The sequence below is a fragment of the Nyctereutes procyonoides genome, unplaced genomic scaffold (genome assembly GCF_905146905.1).
Source record: "Nyctereutes procyonoides isolate TBG_1078 unplaced genomic scaffold, NYPRO_anot_genome, whole genome shotgun sequence".
NCBI classification, from domain to species: domain Eukaryota; kingdom Metazoa; phylum Chordata; class Mammalia; order Carnivora; family Canidae; genus Nyctereutes; species Nyctereutes procyonoides.
In genome coordinates, this window is record NW_026575020.1 from 1,737,286 (window position 1) to 1,754,071 (window position 16,786).

General features: G+C 56.8%; 1 long non-coding RNA gene and 2 other non-coding genes across 8 annotated transcripts; all 3 read right to left on the minus strand.

Annotated features, from left to right (window-relative positions):
* Positions 1-1,567: 1,567 nt before the first annotated feature.
* Positions 1,568-1,758, minus strand: LOC129518327 (U2 spliceosomal RNA). Its single transcript, XR_008666169.1, has one exon. It is a non-coding gene; the product is annotated as a U2 spliceosomal RNA (small nuclear RNA).
* A 2,036-nt stretch (positions 1,759-3,794) lies between these two features.
* LOC129512229 (uncharacterized) lies at positions 3,795-14,584 on the minus strand. 6 transcript variants are annotated; one of them, XR_008664990.1, is made up of 5 exons: positions 13,260-14,574; positions 10,944-12,728; positions 10,482-10,630; positions 8,321-8,592; positions 3,795-5,368 (listed from the first exon to the last, which is right to left on the minus strand). It is a non-coding gene; the product is annotated as an uncharacterized LOC129512229 (long non-coding RNA). The 6 variants fall into 6 exon arrangements; XR_008664993.1 differs by lacking the exon at positions 8,321-8,592 and adding an exon at positions 6,008-6,108 and having other exon boundaries at positions 3,796-5,368; positions 13,260-14,572; XR_008664981.1 differs by having other exon boundaries at positions 5,290-5,368; positions 8,321-10,630; positions 13,260-13,382; positions 13,495-14,584.
* LOC129518437 (U2 spliceosomal RNA) lies at positions 6,555-6,745 on the minus strand. The gene has a single exon (XR_008666195.1). It is a non-coding gene; the product is annotated as a U2 spliceosomal RNA (small nuclear RNA).
* Positions 14,585-16,786: the final 2,202 nt, after the last annotated feature.

The window sequence follows — 16,786 nt, forward strand, 5'->3', positions numbered from 1 at the left end:
GGTAAACTGAAGGGCTGGCAGTCGGCCCTCCTCACAGCTGAGTACTTCGTCCTCCTGGCGGGGGCAAGGGATGTCTCCCAAGACCCCTGGTCGACGGCCTCCCAGCGCGTCCACCTAAGCCAATGTCGACCTAATACAGAATGGAATTCTTACAGGTAAAATACAGTGTAGAGCTCTCAGAAAATAACAAAGACACAGGTAGAAAAAGTTGGTACTCACTAGGTGTGGAACCCTCCGGATGGGGTCCTGGGGGTCTCTTGGATCCCTGATGAGCCCCCAAATGTGCCCAAGATTGCGAATCCCAGAAAAACACCAAGGAGCCAACGTCGATGCAAGACATCAGGGTTTATTTTTTATTTTTTTAATTTACGATAGTCATACAGAGAGAGAGAGAGGCAGAGACACACACAGGCAGAGGGAGAAGTAGGCTCCATGCACCGGGAGCCCGACGTGGGATTCGATCTCGGGTCTCCAGGATCGCGCCCTGGGCCAAAGGCAGGCGCCAAACCGCTGCGCCACCCAGGGATCCCTTTCTTTCTTTTTTTTTTTTTTTTAGGGTTGATTTTTTTGTTTGTTTGTTTACATGAGGGTTTATTAACAAGCTCGAGCTTGGGGTAGAGGTAGAGGTCAGTGATTCACCAATCTTTTATAACAGTTTTATAAGTTTAACTTTCTGTCAGGACTTCATTTCCTGGTGAAGGCTGCACTGTTCTGAAAACCTCGATTAAATGTGTATGCTTTTCTCTTGTCGATCATAAATTACGGACTCACGCTGGGATGCTAAAAAGGTAGAGGACAATTTGCTCCCCTACAAAATGGACCGTGTCTTTGAAAGACACAGTCCGGGGATCCCTGGGTGGCGCAGCGGTTTAGCGCCTGCCTTTGGCCCAGGGCGCGATCCTGGAGACCCGGGTCCCACGTCGGGCTCCCGGTGCATGGAGCCTGCTTCTCCCTCTGCCTGTGTCTCTGCCTCTCTCTCTCTCTCTCTTTGTGTGACTATCATAAATTAAAAAAAAAAAAAGGATTTAAAAAAAAGTATTCTTAAAAAAAAATTTTTTTTAATCACAGAACTAAGGAAATGGGGAGGGGGCGGGGCGCCTGGGTGGCTGAGTTAGCTAAGCGTCCGCCTTCCGCTCAGGTCATGATCCGGGGTGGAGGCCCACGTCGGGCTCCTTGGCTCCCTCTCTCAAAAAAGGAAAGCAAAAAAGAACACCCGCAAACTTAAAAAAGAGGAAAAGAAAAAAGAAAGGAAGCGAAATTGTGTTCACGGATAGAAGTCTATACAGCAATTCTTCAGAGGCAGTACGGTTGCGTTAGAGTTCCCAAAGGTCCGGGAACGCCAAGCGCTGGCAGACAGAAGACGGAGACCTCTAGCGTCAGAGCGCCCCACGGAGAACGAGAAAGGAGACTGACTAGCACACTTCCCGGAGACCGTGCGAGAGCAACCCCTACCCCCTCGAGAGCCAGATGCTCGAGACCAAGAGGAGAAGGTTGCAAGCCCGGCGACGGCCACCACACCCGCCCCCGCAAGGCAGAACTTTCCTTGGACAGTCGGTCGTCTCCCCCGAGGGGGTGCACCGTTCCTGGAGGTACTGCAATACCAGGTCGATGCGCGGAGTGGACGGAGCAAGCTCCTATTCCATCTCCCTGCTCCAAAAATCCATTTAATATATTGTCCTCGGATAGAGGACGTATCAGATATTAAACTGATAAGAACAGATACTACACTTGATCTTAGCCAAAAGGCCGAGAAGCGATAACTCCCAGCTCTGCGGCGCCTGCACACCCTCCCTCTCCAACATCTTTTAGGTCACGGTGAGAAACGTCACCCTCAAACGAAAGCCCACCCTCTTCCCCCAGACTTGACAGTCTGTCACCCTCACAACTCAAAACATACGCAGCTTGAAAGATCTTTAACTTGTCTGAGGCTTTTGCGCTTTTTATGGTCTTGCTCCCATAGCTCCCGGGAGAAGCAGCCATGTTAATTTGCATGTCCCGCCCCTTCCCCCCACGCCGTTTCCTGGTTTCCTGTGCTCCGCGCCCGCCCTCCCGCGCTGGAACGGAAACGCGCGGGTAGCCGGGTAGCCCGGTAGCCCGGTAGCCGGAAAGCTCCTCCGGCCTCGTTTCCTTGGAGAAAGCCCCGGACGGGAAAGACAGGTGCAAACAGCTTCATGCGGCATTTCTCCTCTTTCCCTTTTGAACATCTTTTCGAACGTGCAGCTACGTTGAAAGATTTCCACCGTGAGCACCCCCTAACGTCATCTGACCTCTGTGTCAGGTAGGTACGTCCGCCGACGCAGATGCAGAAGCGTATCTCCTCCATCCCTCTGCCCTTTTACCGACTTGTCTTGCCCTACGAGTTAAGAGAGATCAACAACCTTTTCTCTCCTTCCTTTTTCAAGTTTCTCTTTTGAGCAGTTCTGTCTGTGAATATCCGTGTTTCATGACTTGTCCCTTCTACGGGCCTTCCGACGGGGGAAAAAGGAGAGAGAGAGAGAGAGAGAGAGAGAGAGAGAGAGAGAGAGAGAGAGAAAGAGAGAGAGAGAGAGAGAACGTTGCTTTTTAAACAGAACAAAAGGGATCCCTGGGTGGCGCAGCGGTTTAGCGCCTGCCTTTAGCCCAGGGCACGATCCTGGAGATCCAGGATCGAATCTCACGTCAGGCTCCCAGTGCATGGAGCCTGCTTCTCCCTCTGCCTGTGTCTCTGCCTCTCTCTCTCATTCTGTGTGACTATCATAAATAAATTTAAAAAAATTAAAAAAAAATTTAAACAGAACAAAACTCTTTCCGTATTGCGATTACCGTGTGGGTCCTTCCGTGGACCCTCAATGACTCGTCAGTGCCATCTGCCATCCAGGCAGAGGCCACCAGGAACACACCCCGAACGAGATGAATCGGGTCATCATCGCTTGCTGCAAAAGTGAGAGGGGACGCGCACCACGGGGCACCGCGCGGCGCCTCGGTGTCCGGAGTGGCTTCTTAACGTGTGTCTGGGACGTGGGCTTGCGGGAGAGTTTAAGGGAGCGAGGCCTTCCCGTCGAATGGGAGGTTGAAGGGTAGCGGAATTTGCTGACCCCGCTCCCCAGTATGCCACTCTGGCATGAGGATTGTTTTGAGCTGAAACAGAAGGAAGAACTCTGCCCGTAGATGTGTACAGGAGTTAGTCGCCGACAACCCGAGATCCTCATCGGCCAGAGACTGGCACCGGAGGACTCTCCGTAACAGACTTTACTGGCCGGCCCTCGCCTTCCACTGTTCCTACACCCTAGAAACTCATAGCAAAGTGTCTTGTCACTTCTCTGAACATGTATCGTGAGGTGGGGGCGGGTGTGTGTGTGTGTGTGTGTGTGTGTGTGTGTGTGTGTTCTGTTCATTTTGTTTTGAGGGGCTGTGCATGCCCAAGTCCTAGCCAGCCCACTGAGTAACTCACCCCTGATTTTCTCCCATGTATATATAAGATACACACAGTAATAAACGTGTTTCCTCTTGTCTTTGGTTTTACAAAGCCCCAGCCATCCACCCACCCACCCACCACCACCACCACCACCACCCCACCACCCCCAGGGCCTCAAAGTGGAGAAGGAAAAAGATCTCCGCGACCCTACAAGAGGCTTTCCGGAAAGTCGGGGTCATTTGGTGATTTGGGTGGTTGAGTAAATCTTACCCAGAAGAAAGGGAGGCTAGAGCGAGGCCAAAGCCGCAAACTGGTAAAAAGTAGTAGCAGTTACTCCAACTAGCCAGCACAGGGGATGTTTGGTCCCATTTTGTTGTTCGGAACAACATTCGTCTGTTTTGTCTCCGTTCTGACGTGACCACGGAGTGGTCTTGTTTCTGTCTTGATTCAGTTCGTCAAGGTCACAGAGCGGCCTTGTCCGATGTTGATGTTGACAATAAATAAAGGGGATCTCCTGTAAAATGGAGTTTTCCTCCTAAAGCCTAAATAGAAGCTGACCTTCCCTCTGCCTCCTGGGACCTGCCCGAGGTTCACCACGGCTTGCATGTCCCTAACCGGGCTTCCTCCGCCATTCCCGAATAGACTCATTTAGTCAGTAAAATAACTAACTCTTGTGGTTTTTTTTTTTTTTTTATTTTTATTTATGATAGTCACACAGTGAGAGAGAGAGAGGCAGAGACACAGGCAGAGGGAGAGGCAGGCTCCATGCACCGGGAGCCCGACGTGGGATTCGATCCCGGGTCTCCAGGATCGCGCCCTGGGCCAAAGGCAGGCGCCAAACCGCTGCGCCACCCAGGGATCCCTGGCTCTTGTTTTTAAGGTCGCCGCCGCTGTGTGAAACCGTTTATGTCCAACCGGAGACCGCCACAGCCTAGCTGTGAGTGGCGGGCCAGCTTCTGCCGCTGCCGCTGCTCTTCTCTCTCTCTCTCTCTCTCTCTCTCTCTCTCTCTCTCAAAACTGAAGTCCCGTCACAGGGTGTCAGCGGTCCTATTTTCCCTGTATCTCCACACGATCTGCTATTTCATCATCCTAGGAATATTTTTGCCTGCCTGCAAGGACGAAGAAGTCTACAAGGATCAGGAAATGGAGGAATGAAGGAACCCCTCAGAGGGGTGTTGCAGCGGTGGCGAAGCAAGTCCACCATCCTTCGGCTTTCTCCTGGCCTTGTCGCCGTAAAAGACGCACCGATGCCTCTTTCCGGAAGGTAGACAAGCAGATGGGAGACAACATCCCCAGGCCCAATTTTGCAGGCCCAATTTTGCTTTTGTTGAATGCAACAGAGAATTCGGAAATCTTCATCTTTTCACCTGGATGATGAAGAAAAGAACACTGACAGAGGAGCCCATTTCCGTGAGTCGAAGTGTGAGACTGTCAGAGGGATCGGAAGATGAAAGCAAAGGACTGGACTGGTGGTATATGTTTGTTTGTTTTTTTAAGATTATATTCATTCATTCATTCATTCATTCACGAGAGAGGCAGAGACGTAGGCAGAGGGAGAAGCAGGCTCCAAGCAGGGAGCCCCATGCGGGACTCGATCCCGGGACCGTGGTGGCATCGCGCCCTGAGCCAAAGGCAGACGCTCAACTGCTGAGCCACCCAGGCTTCCCAGGACTGGTCTCTAAATGAGGATGGTGAAAGGAGTTACATGAGGGAGATCTCCGACCTCATATGTGCAAATGACCATATCCTAGAGATGGATTTTTCTGCAACTCAACAACACCGTAAGCCACGAACGGTCACGAACATTTTCAACTGTTGTGTTTTTGACAATGCAAGTGCGAGAAGAACCAGAAGTCGTGGCAAGCCAGAACCTGTTGGAGATGCATTTGAGGTCACCGACGGGTATGACAGCCAATGAGCAGTTCCTGGCATTTGGAGGATGTCCCTGGATTCAGGTATTTAGACCTTGAGAACCTGGAAAGTATGAAGTCATTTAAAATGTGAGATTGCTATGTTTAAATCGATTTTTTTTTTATTTTATTTATTTATTTATTTATTTATTTATTTATTTATTTATTTATTTTATTTTATTTTTTTATGATAGTCATAGAGAGAGAGACAGAGAGAGAGAGAGAGAGAGAGAGAGAGAGGCAGAGACATAGGCAGAGGGAGAAGCAGGCTCCATGCACCGGGAGCCCGACGTGGGATTCGATCCCGGGTCTCCAGGATCGCGCCCTGGGCCAAAGGCAGGCGCCAAACCGCTGCGCCACCCAGGGATCCCTAAATCGATTTTTAATAAAGCCGTTTCCCGCTATGGTTTATCTTGGCTTCTTGTGTGTGAGGGCCCCTTGGATGGATGCCCGGTGGCAAATGTGGACGGTGTCTAGTTTTCCCTGGCACACGGAGAGCTGAGGTGAGCGGGATGAGGCCCCCGGAGCCTGGTGGTGGTGTGCTTGTTGCCAGCTACGTTCAGTGGCCCAGATGGCCCCAAGAACGCTGCACGGGAGCCGAGCGTACGTGCAGGGCAATTCTTCTCGGTCAACGGGGATGCGGGACATGGGGGGTTCGGGAGGGTGGGGTGGGGACGAAGGGACGGTGAAGAGTGGTAGGTACCGAAGGGCAGAAGGAGGGAAGAACCGAGCGGCTGCTGAGATCACCGGGAACGACGCGAGTGGGTTGGGGAGAGAGGCGGCCAGGTTGCCGAACGTTGGAGCCTGTAAGGGAAGCGGGGGCGCAGGCTGCAGGGCTGAGGCTGGGGGGGAAACCGATCGATAAGGGACGACAACGCGGAGCAAAGCCCCGCGGCAGGAGAGAGAAGCGCTACCTGAAGAGGGCGCGGGGACGCACGCCCTCCGCAGGCAAAAGGCGGCCAAAAATAGCGGAGAGGGAAAAAAAAAAAAAGAGAGAGAGAGAGAAGCGAATCCCGCGACCACCAGCTGAGTCGCCGCCTTAAAGCCGGGGGGGGGGGGGGGGGGGAAGGTCCGGGGGGCTTAGACACTACAGGAAAAAGAAGGGCTGGACGAGACCCAAAATCCCCACGGAGAAGCTAGGTATCGAGTCCAGAGAAAAACGCTCGCGGCCGCAGGTCAGAGAGCGAGCTCCTCGCCCCCACGCAAGTAGCGACCAAAAGCGGAGTCTGTTTTTCAGCAACCCATAAGGAAGGGGGTGCACCGTTCCCGGAGGTACTGCAATACCGGGTCGATGCGCGGAGTGGACGGAGCAAGCTCCTATTCCATCTCCCTGCTCCAAAAATCCATTTAATATATTGTCCTCGGATAGAGGACGTATCAGATATTAAACTGATAAGAACAGATACTACACTTGATCTTAGCCAAAAGGCCGAGAAGCGATACCCGCCGTCTCGGCCACCGGGGTACCATGTTCCCACCATTCCTATTCCACTCACGGTGACAAGCCTAGCCCTCGCTCCAGGCCTGATTTCCTTCACGTCGTCCACAACACGGCCGTCCCCAGCGCGAGACTTTGGGGCAGATGTTTCCTCCTCTTCACTACGAACGGCAAATCGCACGTCCCTGGTTGCCCCGTCCTGCCCGCGCCGAACGGCCGTTTCTAATCTGCATGCCCCGCCTCCTTCTGGCTGCCGGAGGAGGTGCGGCCGCCCAGGCCCGGCTCCGCCCTCCGGACCGCCTCCGCTCGCCGAGAGCCAGAGCCCACCCAGCTAGCGGCCCACCTCCCCGCGTGGACAAATCCCGCGCCAAGACCCCGGAGGAGGCGCGGCGACTGCCGGGCACCGCGGAGGGACGGCTGACACGGCCGCAGCTCCCGGGGCTCTCGGGAGGTTTCTTCTTTTCTTTTCTTTTCTTTCTCTCTTTCTTTTCTTTCTCTCTTTCTCTCTTTCTTTATTCAGAGAGAGCGAGAGAGAGGCAGAGACACAGGCAGAGGGAGAAGCAGGCTCCATGCAGGGAGCCCGACGTGGGACTCGACCCCGGGTCTCCAGGATCACACCCCGGGCTGCAGGCGGCGCTAAACCGCTGTGCCACCGGGGCTGCCCTCTCGAGAGGTTTCGGTCACCGCTCTTTCCCTCCCCGGCACGCACCGCACACTCCACAGCGGTTCAGCCCAGGAGCTCTCGCCTCCCGCACCCCCACCCAGTATCCGTCGCGACGGCGACGGCGACCACGAAGCGGCTCTTCAGCCAGCACCCCACGCCTCCCCTCCCCCCCCCTCACTCTCCCCCCGCCCTTGGCTCTTCTCTGCTCGCGTCCGGGTCCTTAGGGCCGTCTTCCACCCCAGAGTCCCAGCCCGCGCGACCGGTTCCGTCCCGAGAAGGGGATGTCCCCGGGTCGCGTTCACAGAACAGAACAACCCCCGTTTCCTCGCGCGCGGTCCAACGCACGCACCCAAACGCCTGCAAACTGCGATCTGCCGAGGCCTGTCGTGAGCCCTTGTGCCCTCCCGGTGCGTGCGCCCTTGTCGCGGTGCCGGCCACCCTCGCCGCGAGGGTCCCTTGGATTCCGGGGAGCCGGGGACGGGGACTGCGAGAGCGCGGGGCCGACGTTCTCGGGCAGCATCTACTTCCCCGGTCTCGCCGGCGACCCCGCGTGGCGTCAAAGTTGGGTTCTCTGGGGGAGGGGGACAAGCGAGGAGCAGGGTGAGGGCCGGTCTTAGCGGATGGGTTTGGCTCAGCGGTTTGGCGCCTGCCTTCGGTCCGGCCGGGGATGTGGTCCTGCAGACCTGGGATCGAGTCCCGCGTGGGGCTCCCTGCATGGAGCCTGCTTCTCCCTCTGTGTGTGTGTGTGTCTCATGAATAAATAAATCTTAAAAGGAAGAAGAAGAAGAAGAAGAAAGAAGAAGAGAAAGAAGAAGAAGAAGAAGGAAGAAGAAGGAAGAAGGAAGAGAAGAGAAGAAGAAGAAGGAAGAAGGAAGAAGAAGGAAGAAGAAGGAAGAAGAAGACGTTAGCGCAACCTTGACTTGCGCCTCCTGAACTCTCGGGTCGGGGACTCCGGCCCCTTCCTGGCTCTGTGCTTGATTCGGCTTCTATCTGTCATTTACATATTCAGGGCTCTGGCCCCGCGTCTGTAATAGAAGCCTGGAGTATTTTCTTCTGTTGCACAGCTGTCTCCGGGCCTTGCGTAGGGCGACGATGCCAGGTGCCGAAGGTTCACCCACTGAAAGGTAGCTTTCGGGGGCGCCCGGTGGCTCAGTGGGAAGGGCGGGGCCTGGGTTCGAACCCCACGCTGGGCGTAGACATTACTAAATAAATACCTAAGTAGACTTTTAAAAAGTCCTCTTTCACGTCATCCCATCGATCCGTTTTTTAAGTAAATAGTTTTTCTTTCCACCTTGAGTCACAGTTAGAAAGGACTTCACCATGAGGTTATAAAATAATGTCCCACATCTTCCCTTAGGTCTTTTTCTACTTCTTTCTCAACACCTAAATCTTCAGCCATTTGGTGTCTACCTTGCAGTACAGTGTATCAGAGGCCACCTCCGATCCTAAAGTGCACCACACGTACATTTTTGTAACGTGCCTGGATTTTTTTTCCTGGTCTCTTTTTTAAAGATCTGATTTTCAAGTAATTTCTCGGTGGGTGCTCTACCACTAAGCCAACCGGGTGCCCACCCCCTGCCTTTGGAGGTTTTTTCAAAAGTAGCACAGCAGGGGGGTGCCTGGGTGGCTCCGTGGGTTACGCGTGGGACCCTCGATTTGGACTCAGGTCAAGATCACAGGGTCCTGAGATCAAGCCCTGCCTTGGGTTCTGGGCTCAGAGTGGGAGAAGGTGGGTGGGGGTGTGGGCGGTGGATGTCCGCCTGAGATCCTGTCCCTCTGCCCCTCTCCCCGCTAACGTGTGCCTGCACACAAGCTCTCTCGCTCTCTCTCAAATAAGTTAAATCTTAGGGATCCCTGGGTGGCGCAGCGGTTTGGCGCCTGCCTTTGGCTCAGGGCGTGATCCTGGAGACCCGGGATCGAATCCCACATCGGGCTCCCGGTGCATGGAGCCTGCTTCTCCCTCTGCCTGTGTCTCTGCCTCTCTCTCTCTGTGACTATCATAAATAAATAAAAAATTAAAAAAAAAAAAAGAGAGACCCGGGATCGAATCCCATATCGGGCTCCCGGTGCATGGAGCCTGCTTCTCCCTCTGCCTGTGTCTCTGCCTCTCTCTCTCTCTCTCTCTCTCTCTCTCTCTCTGACTATCATAAATAAATAAATTTAAAAAATTTAAAAAAAAGTTAAATCTTAAAAACAAACAAACAAGCAAAAAAAACGGGGGGGGGCAGAACAGGGGTGCTTGGCTGGCTGTTGGTAGAGCGTGAGATTCTTGATCTCAGGGTCATGAGTTGAAGCCCTACATTGGGCCAAGAGCTTACTTAAAAAAAAAAAAAAAAAAGCAGAACACATTGAAGAAACCACCTTTGGTTCTTTGAGGCCACAGGACTGACCTATACGTTCCACGCAGATGATGGCTGGGCACGCTGAATCACACAGAGCCCAACACTAAAAGGCGACTGTGATCTGATTCCTGCCCACTAGGGATTCATGGTTGGGGGAGGGGTGGTGATGGTGGTGGTGGTGGTGCATGGTGGGTGACTTGCACGGAGAATCCTCAAGAGAATGGATGCCCCTTTGGAAAGCGACAGGCAGTACAGAGTGGACGGACCCTCAGACCAGGAGGCCCAGTGATAAAGCATGTGTGTTTGTTTGTTTGTTTTACCCTGGGGAAGTGGATCTGCCCAGGAGGACATATCTGCCAGCGGCTGAGCTGGAGTCTGGATCCCACCCCACTGGACTCTGGGCCTTCTGCCATCACCACCGGTTCCAACTTAACCAACAGTCCTTTATCACTTGCGACTCCACCCACCAGAGCGGGGCTTGGTCCTGGGAGTAGAGAGAAGCCAGACACGGTTCCTGTCTCCTCCGGGCCCCCAACTGGGAGCATCCGGCCCAGGACCGGACCCGGATAAGACACGTGGCCAAATGGCCACAACGCCATGATCCCTGTGCAGGGGACTGTGAGAGAGGAACACCAGGCTGTGGCTCCCACCTGGCCATGACCCCTTTGAGGTCCAAGGCCTCTCGAGCCACGTGGCTCTGTGTCCCGACCAGGAGCACGCGCGCGAGGCTTACTCAATAAATGAGAAGGTGGGATGGAACACAAAGCCAGCTGAGTCACGGAGGCCTGCCCGACGTCTCAGGGGAGCTTCAGGTCAGAATTTCAGTGCAAGTCAGAATTTCAGGACATGTGGACAGGAGGGAGGAACCCGGGACGTTGCAGTCTGAGGCAAGAGTGGGGGGCCTTGGGGAGGGGGCCAGTTTGCCTCAGGCTGACCCCCCCCCCCCAGCCACCTGGAAGTTGTGATCTGGGCCTCAGAACTGCCCCGGGAGGATGCTTGCTTCGGGTGGGCTCTTGCCTACCATAATCGCTCCCTCACCCCCATGTCCCTTCCCTCACAGGCTCATTCGTACCCCAAACTCGGCCAGCAGGTTCAGCTTCTCACGGGAACCTGAACCCTTCCCCTGACCCCCCCACCCCGCCCCCTTCTCATTACATCAGACTCTGATCCAACAGGACGTCTGTTGATTGCTCACCGTGGAAGGCACGAAGGCAGGATCACTTAAGGTCCCGAGTCATCTGTACCGTGCCCATGGAAGGCGGCTTCCCATCCCCATTCCCTAGAGGAGAAAGCAGCTTGTGGGAGTCTGACCTGGTCTGGACATTTGACTGCCCACAGCTTGGAAGCCTTGCCACTCCCTCCTCTCCTCCTGACTCCTCCTCTCTGGTCGATGGAGCTGATAAAAAGCCTTATCCCAGGCCCTCCACTCACCACCATAAACACACCGACCGACCCCTTGCTCTCAAGCCCTTTTTGAATTATGCCTGGGAGCCACCTCGGTCTCCCTGGAAAGCCTCATTATGTGAGCTGTCAACCTTCTCATCCCCTCACGGGTGGTGTCATCAGTCTCCACATCTAAAACAAATTTGGAGGGTGGGTTTGGGAAGGGCGGTGCCCATCCGGTTCCGCAGAGCAGCAGCGCAGCACGGAAGCTCCGTCTGGCACTGGGTCTCCGCAGATTCCCGTATAGGATCCAAGGGCCTCCCCACTAGACTGGGTGGCCTCCTGTCTGTGCCAGGACCAGGGAATCCGTTATTTCCTCTTTGGTACGCCGAGTGCCTAAGGTGTGCTAAACACCACGCCAGTAGCGACTCATGGGGGATCCCTGGGTGGCTCAGCGGTTTCGCACCTGCCTTTGGCCCAGGGTGCGATCCTGGAGTCCCGGGATCGAGTCCCGCGTCGGGCTCCCAGCATGGAGCCTGCTTCTCCCTCTCCTCTGCCTGTGTCTCTGCCTCTCTCTCTCTCTCTCTCTCTCTCTCTCTCTCTCTCTCTCTCCTCCTCTGTCTATCATAAATAAATTAAAAAAAAAATAAATCTAAAGCGACTCATGCCCGGATTTGCAGGAGCGCATCCACCGCTTTCCGTGTCTGTCACAGGGCATTCAGGGTTCAGAACAAGGTGACCTGCGGCATCTTCCCAGGTGCTCCAAGGAGTGCTTCTGGGAGGCACACCGTGCAACAGGAACATCTGGCAGGTTGGGAAGTACAGCAGCCTCGGCCCCACCCCGGAGACTCCAATTCGATTGCTCCTCAGCCGGCCGGCCGTGCTGGGACAGGAGTCTGATTTAAATGAAGGCCCAGGAGATTCCGGTGTGCCACCAGGGTGCTCAAACGCTGCCATAGACCGATCTGGAAGAAGGACTTTTTCATCCCTACCGAGGAAGACCTGTGTACTTCTGACCCCATCTGCCGGACTTTTTTTCCATAAGGGTAAGTAAGCGGTTGCTTGGTCGGTCGGTCGGTCAGGCAGGGCGAGTTGAGAGCTACCTGAAGGAGCCGGGTTTAAATCCTCTAAGCCGGAGGCCCAGTCACTCGTGCGCAGGCGTTATTCCTCATTCCTATCAAACACTGCTCCTCACCAAACCCTCGGTTTGGAGGAGGGCAAAGTTCAAGCAGGCAGAAGGAGTGGGGGAACGCTTGGAGAAGAGGTGGCGGCGGTGGTGGGGGGATTGGATTGGCAGAGGAGTGAGTGACAGGGTTCCAGGAGACCCCGGGGGTGGGGAAGCACAAGACACAAAAAGAGGTGGAGGCACCAAGGGGAGAGGGGGAGACCAGGACTTCCCGGAGCCGCATGGAAAGCGCGGAGACGGATTCCGGTGGCACACAGGTCAGCCAAGCGCCGGCCCACTTGGAAGCAGGTGGAGCCTCCACTACTCAGGCCGGCCGCGCTGGAGCCCAGTTCCTTCCCACTTGCCAGCTCGCTCTCCGTCTCTGCCCTCGGGGCCACAAAGCGATAACCTGGTAAGCGGTGAAGAGAAAAGCTGCCGGAAGGAAGAGAAGGGAAACTCCTAAGAAAAACAGCGCTAACACAACGAAAAAGCAAAACCAAAAAAAGCCCACCAGAGCCAGTCAGCCTTTATAGCGTAGTTCACTGTAGCAGCCGTTACACTGGTAAGAGAGAAGCCTGGGGGGCTCAGCGGTTGAGCGCCTGCCTTGGGGTCAGGATCAAGCTCAGGCCCAGAGTTCCTGGGACCCCCGGGACACAAGCCCTCCCCCCCCCCCCAGCTCCCCCGGCACCGGGCATCTACCTGGGAGCTTGCTTGCCTCAGCCTGCATCTCTGCCTCTCTCAGCACCAAGTGAGTAAAACGCAAAAGCAAAAAAGCAAAGGCAGGTAAGATAGATCCCTCCTTAGAAAAAGTACAGCAACCAAGCCGAGAAGAAACACCACCACCACCACCACTACCACTACGCTGGACCCGAGCCAAGATACCGCGAAGAGACGCCGAGCACCCGGCCCCGGCCGGCACCGCCCCGCCACCGTCCTCACTGCGCCCACGGTGAGCCAGGTCACCTTCAGGCCACGTTCTCGGCCCACTCGGCTGCGGTGGGCCGCTCCACACGCCGTTACGGTTGCAGCCATCCCCCGCATTCCTGGTCGATTTTCACACCCCTTTCCGCTCCCTCGCGTCCTTCCCTAGAGGACGACCAGCTATTTGCATGCCCCGGCCCGTCCCCGACCCCCCGCGGTCCCGCCACGCCCCTGGGCCTCCTCCGCCAGCGCGCCGGGTCCCGGGAACTACTCCCACCTGGGAACTGTGACCCCGGCCGGCCGGAGCAGGGAGGGGGCGTGTGGCGGGGAGCTGCGGGACCAGAGCGGTGCGCGTGCTCCCGAGAGAGCCGCGGGGTCGACGCGGGGCATCCGGGAGGCGCAGGGCCCGGACCTCGGGCGGGGAGCGAGCTGCCCCCGGGGTAGGAACGTGTGAGTGCGGCTGGGAGCCGGCCTCCGCCCTCCTCCCCTCCTCTCTCCTCTCCAGCCTCCCGCCACTAGACGCCCCCGCCCCCGGGCCCGCGTCCGTTCCGTTCCACGGTGGATTCTCCGCAAAGCCTGCACGCTCGGCCGTAAGGCTCGTTGGACCAGCACGCTCGCCCCTCACTCAACCCGACTGACTCTCCGGGGCGTCAACCCTGCGGGGAAAGAACCCGGATCGCCCCGCCGCCGCCGCCGCCGCGCGCCGGACGCACTGCCCTGCAGGCTCTGCTATCCGTGTGGCTCCCCAGGACCCCAGGCCGACTTGAAGCTGTCCCCATCCTCACTTCACCGCGGTATAACCGAGACCGGTCCCCTGCCGCCGTCGCCCTGTCCCAAGACGCCGCCCGCGCCTGGAGCACGGGCCGTTCCAAGTGACGGAGCCTAGCGCGGAGAGCCCCGAGAACCGAGAACCGGAGGCGGACCCGGGAGACGGGGAGGGCAGCTGGTCGGACGCGCCTGGGTCGGCGGGAGGTACCACGATGGCGACGTCTGCGGTCACCGCCCGGCCCGCCCCTGTCTTAGCTCCCGGCCCCGTGACTCGCCCCCGGCCCGGGTTCGCCCTCTCGGCCGTCGGGGTGGCATGATCTCTCTCGCCCTCGTGCTCGGGTGGCGCGCGGTCTGGAGGGTCCCTAAGGAAGTCCTGGTCCGGACGGGAGGCCCTCTGTGGAAATGCGCGGCGGGAGCCAGCCCTGGAGGAGCGAACCCTCGGGCCCAAACAGCGAGTTCGGTGACTGTCATCTCCTCGCGGCGGGCCAGGTCCTAATAAAAGCTAACGTGGGGCCCGTTTCCGCTCCGCCCCTCCCTGCCCGCGCCCGAGGCGCCCCCCTCCGCCCGCAAGCTGGTTGTGAGTGTCTCCTACGGCCGGCCCAGCACCGACGGGATTTGTCCCGGAGGAGCTTCGTCCCCCGCCCCGCCCCGCCCCGCCCCGCCCCAGCTCTGAGCCGCTGGAAAGATCCCCCACCTGGACTGCTTTTTCCACTTCTCTGATCCGGGCACTTAGACCGCTGCCCAGCACCTAAATATCGGTTGAGGGGACGAGTGAACCGATGAGAGAGAGGATTAAATCAGGTCATGTGTCAACCCGGCTTACCCAGCCCCTGGCACAGCTTTCTCGAGCGATGGCCCTTCCGGCCCCTCCCGCCCAAGACCTCTCTGCTTACTGGGGGAGGGAGGGGGGCTTCAGTAGTCCCATTATGGGTTCCCAGGTAGTCTGACCCTCAGACGCTTCCACTGCTTGCAAAGGAGGACTTTGCAAAGGACTTCGCAACTTTCAGTCCCGCTGAAGAGGACTTCCTTACTTCACCTTCTAGCACCTGCATTGGCCTCTTATGAGTTCAGGGACTCCAGAGGCACTGGCGTCAGAAACCCCTCCCGGCCATGCCCCAAGGACCCAGAAATCCCCAGACACCGACAGCGGTGCCCGGGTAGCTAAGGCTGGCGCCACCCTTGCCCAAGAACCATGCGCCCCCACCAAGGTGTCGCACCCCGGTGGTGCCCGGTACCCCTGCCCGAGCCGTGGATCCGGGACGGGGACTCGAGGAACTGCACCCTGAGGGTTCCCTGGCAGCATCTGTTTCCGCAGCCTGAGGAACTGAGGAAAATAAAATCCTAAAAAAAATAAAAATAAAAATAAAAATGGGGGGACACCGTTGAGCGCCTGCCTTCGGCCCAGGGCGTGATCCTGGATTCCCAGGATCGAGTCTCCCGCGGGCTCCCTGCGTGGAGTCTGCTTCTCCCTCCAGCCGGTCTCTGCCTCTCTCTGTCTCATGAATAAATAAATAAAATCTTTAAAAAAAAAATTGTAGATGAGTCCCACCGGTGATCGACCGGCAAGTATTTATTCCCGGTCTCGTTCTTTTTCTTTATCTTTTTTTCTTTCTTCTGTTATTTTTTTAAAGACCTTATTCATTTATTCATGAGAGACACACACAGAGAGAGAGGCAGAGACACAGGCAGAGGGAGAAGCAGGTTCCATGCAGGGAGCCCGACGTGGGACTGGATCCCAGGTCTCCAGGATCACACCCTGGGCTGAAGGCGGCGCTAAACCGCTGAGCCACCGGGGCTGACTTCTTTTTTTTTTTTTTTTTTTTTTTGTAATTAGACAGACATGAGTGTTACATATTCAAATGCACCAATGTTTTGTAAAAGTTGGACTACTGGAGTCTGAGTCCTAGGTGGCACTGGGTCCTCTGGGAAGAAGTTACGGGAACAGAGTGAGCAGTGCAAGAGGTTCATTGGTGGTGGGGTGGGGTGGGGTGCTTTGAAAGGGGCGGGGGAGGCAGGTGTGAGCCTGGAGAACCTCAGGGCCCCACGGGATCTGACAGAGGCTGGGCCAGTCCCAGGGAGGTTTCTGGGAACAAGGGCGGCAGGCCAGAGGAGCTCCGCATCCCCGCATCCCGGCCCCAGTACCCCCAGGAGCTCAGGACTGAGAGCCCCAGCCAAGGAGCACCTGCCGGTGTGGGACCTCCCCGGACACCCCTGTGGCTCCACGGTTCCCATGCCCATATTGCCAGGTCTGGGGTGGCCAACAAAGGCCTGCGGGGCCAACGGGTTGGCTGGCTGTCCCGTGTCTCTTATTCCTGCTCGGGTTCCATCCCGACACCACACGCTTCTCCTAGGGTGGCCCGCCGCTGCTGACCCAGCTGACATCCTGACCTGCAGGCCCGTTGGGCAGTCCGGAGTCCCGGTCCCTGACTATCCTTCTGCAAACATTCGTTCCCCCCAAAGGCCCAGAAGTGTGCCGGGAGCTGCTTTTCAGAAGGTGGAGAAGTCTCTGCCCTCGGTGGCCCGGCGGCCCTTTCTAGGACCCCCAGGGAGGGGCCCCATTGTGATCCTCTGCAGTCCCGGCTTGCCATATACTCCACAGGGCATCTCTTTCCTTCAGGGACCCACCCCCTGTCACCAACACCCTGGGGTCCGCTGGATACTGGGGCCGAAACGCGGGGCTGCCCCCGCTGCCCCTGACTCAGCTTGAGAGCTCTTTTAGGCTCTAGGCCAGCCTCCGAGCTGAGGGTCTTCCCCGTCACCCAGGGCGTCAGCCCAAGCACGGTGTCTAGGTGTGGAATGTG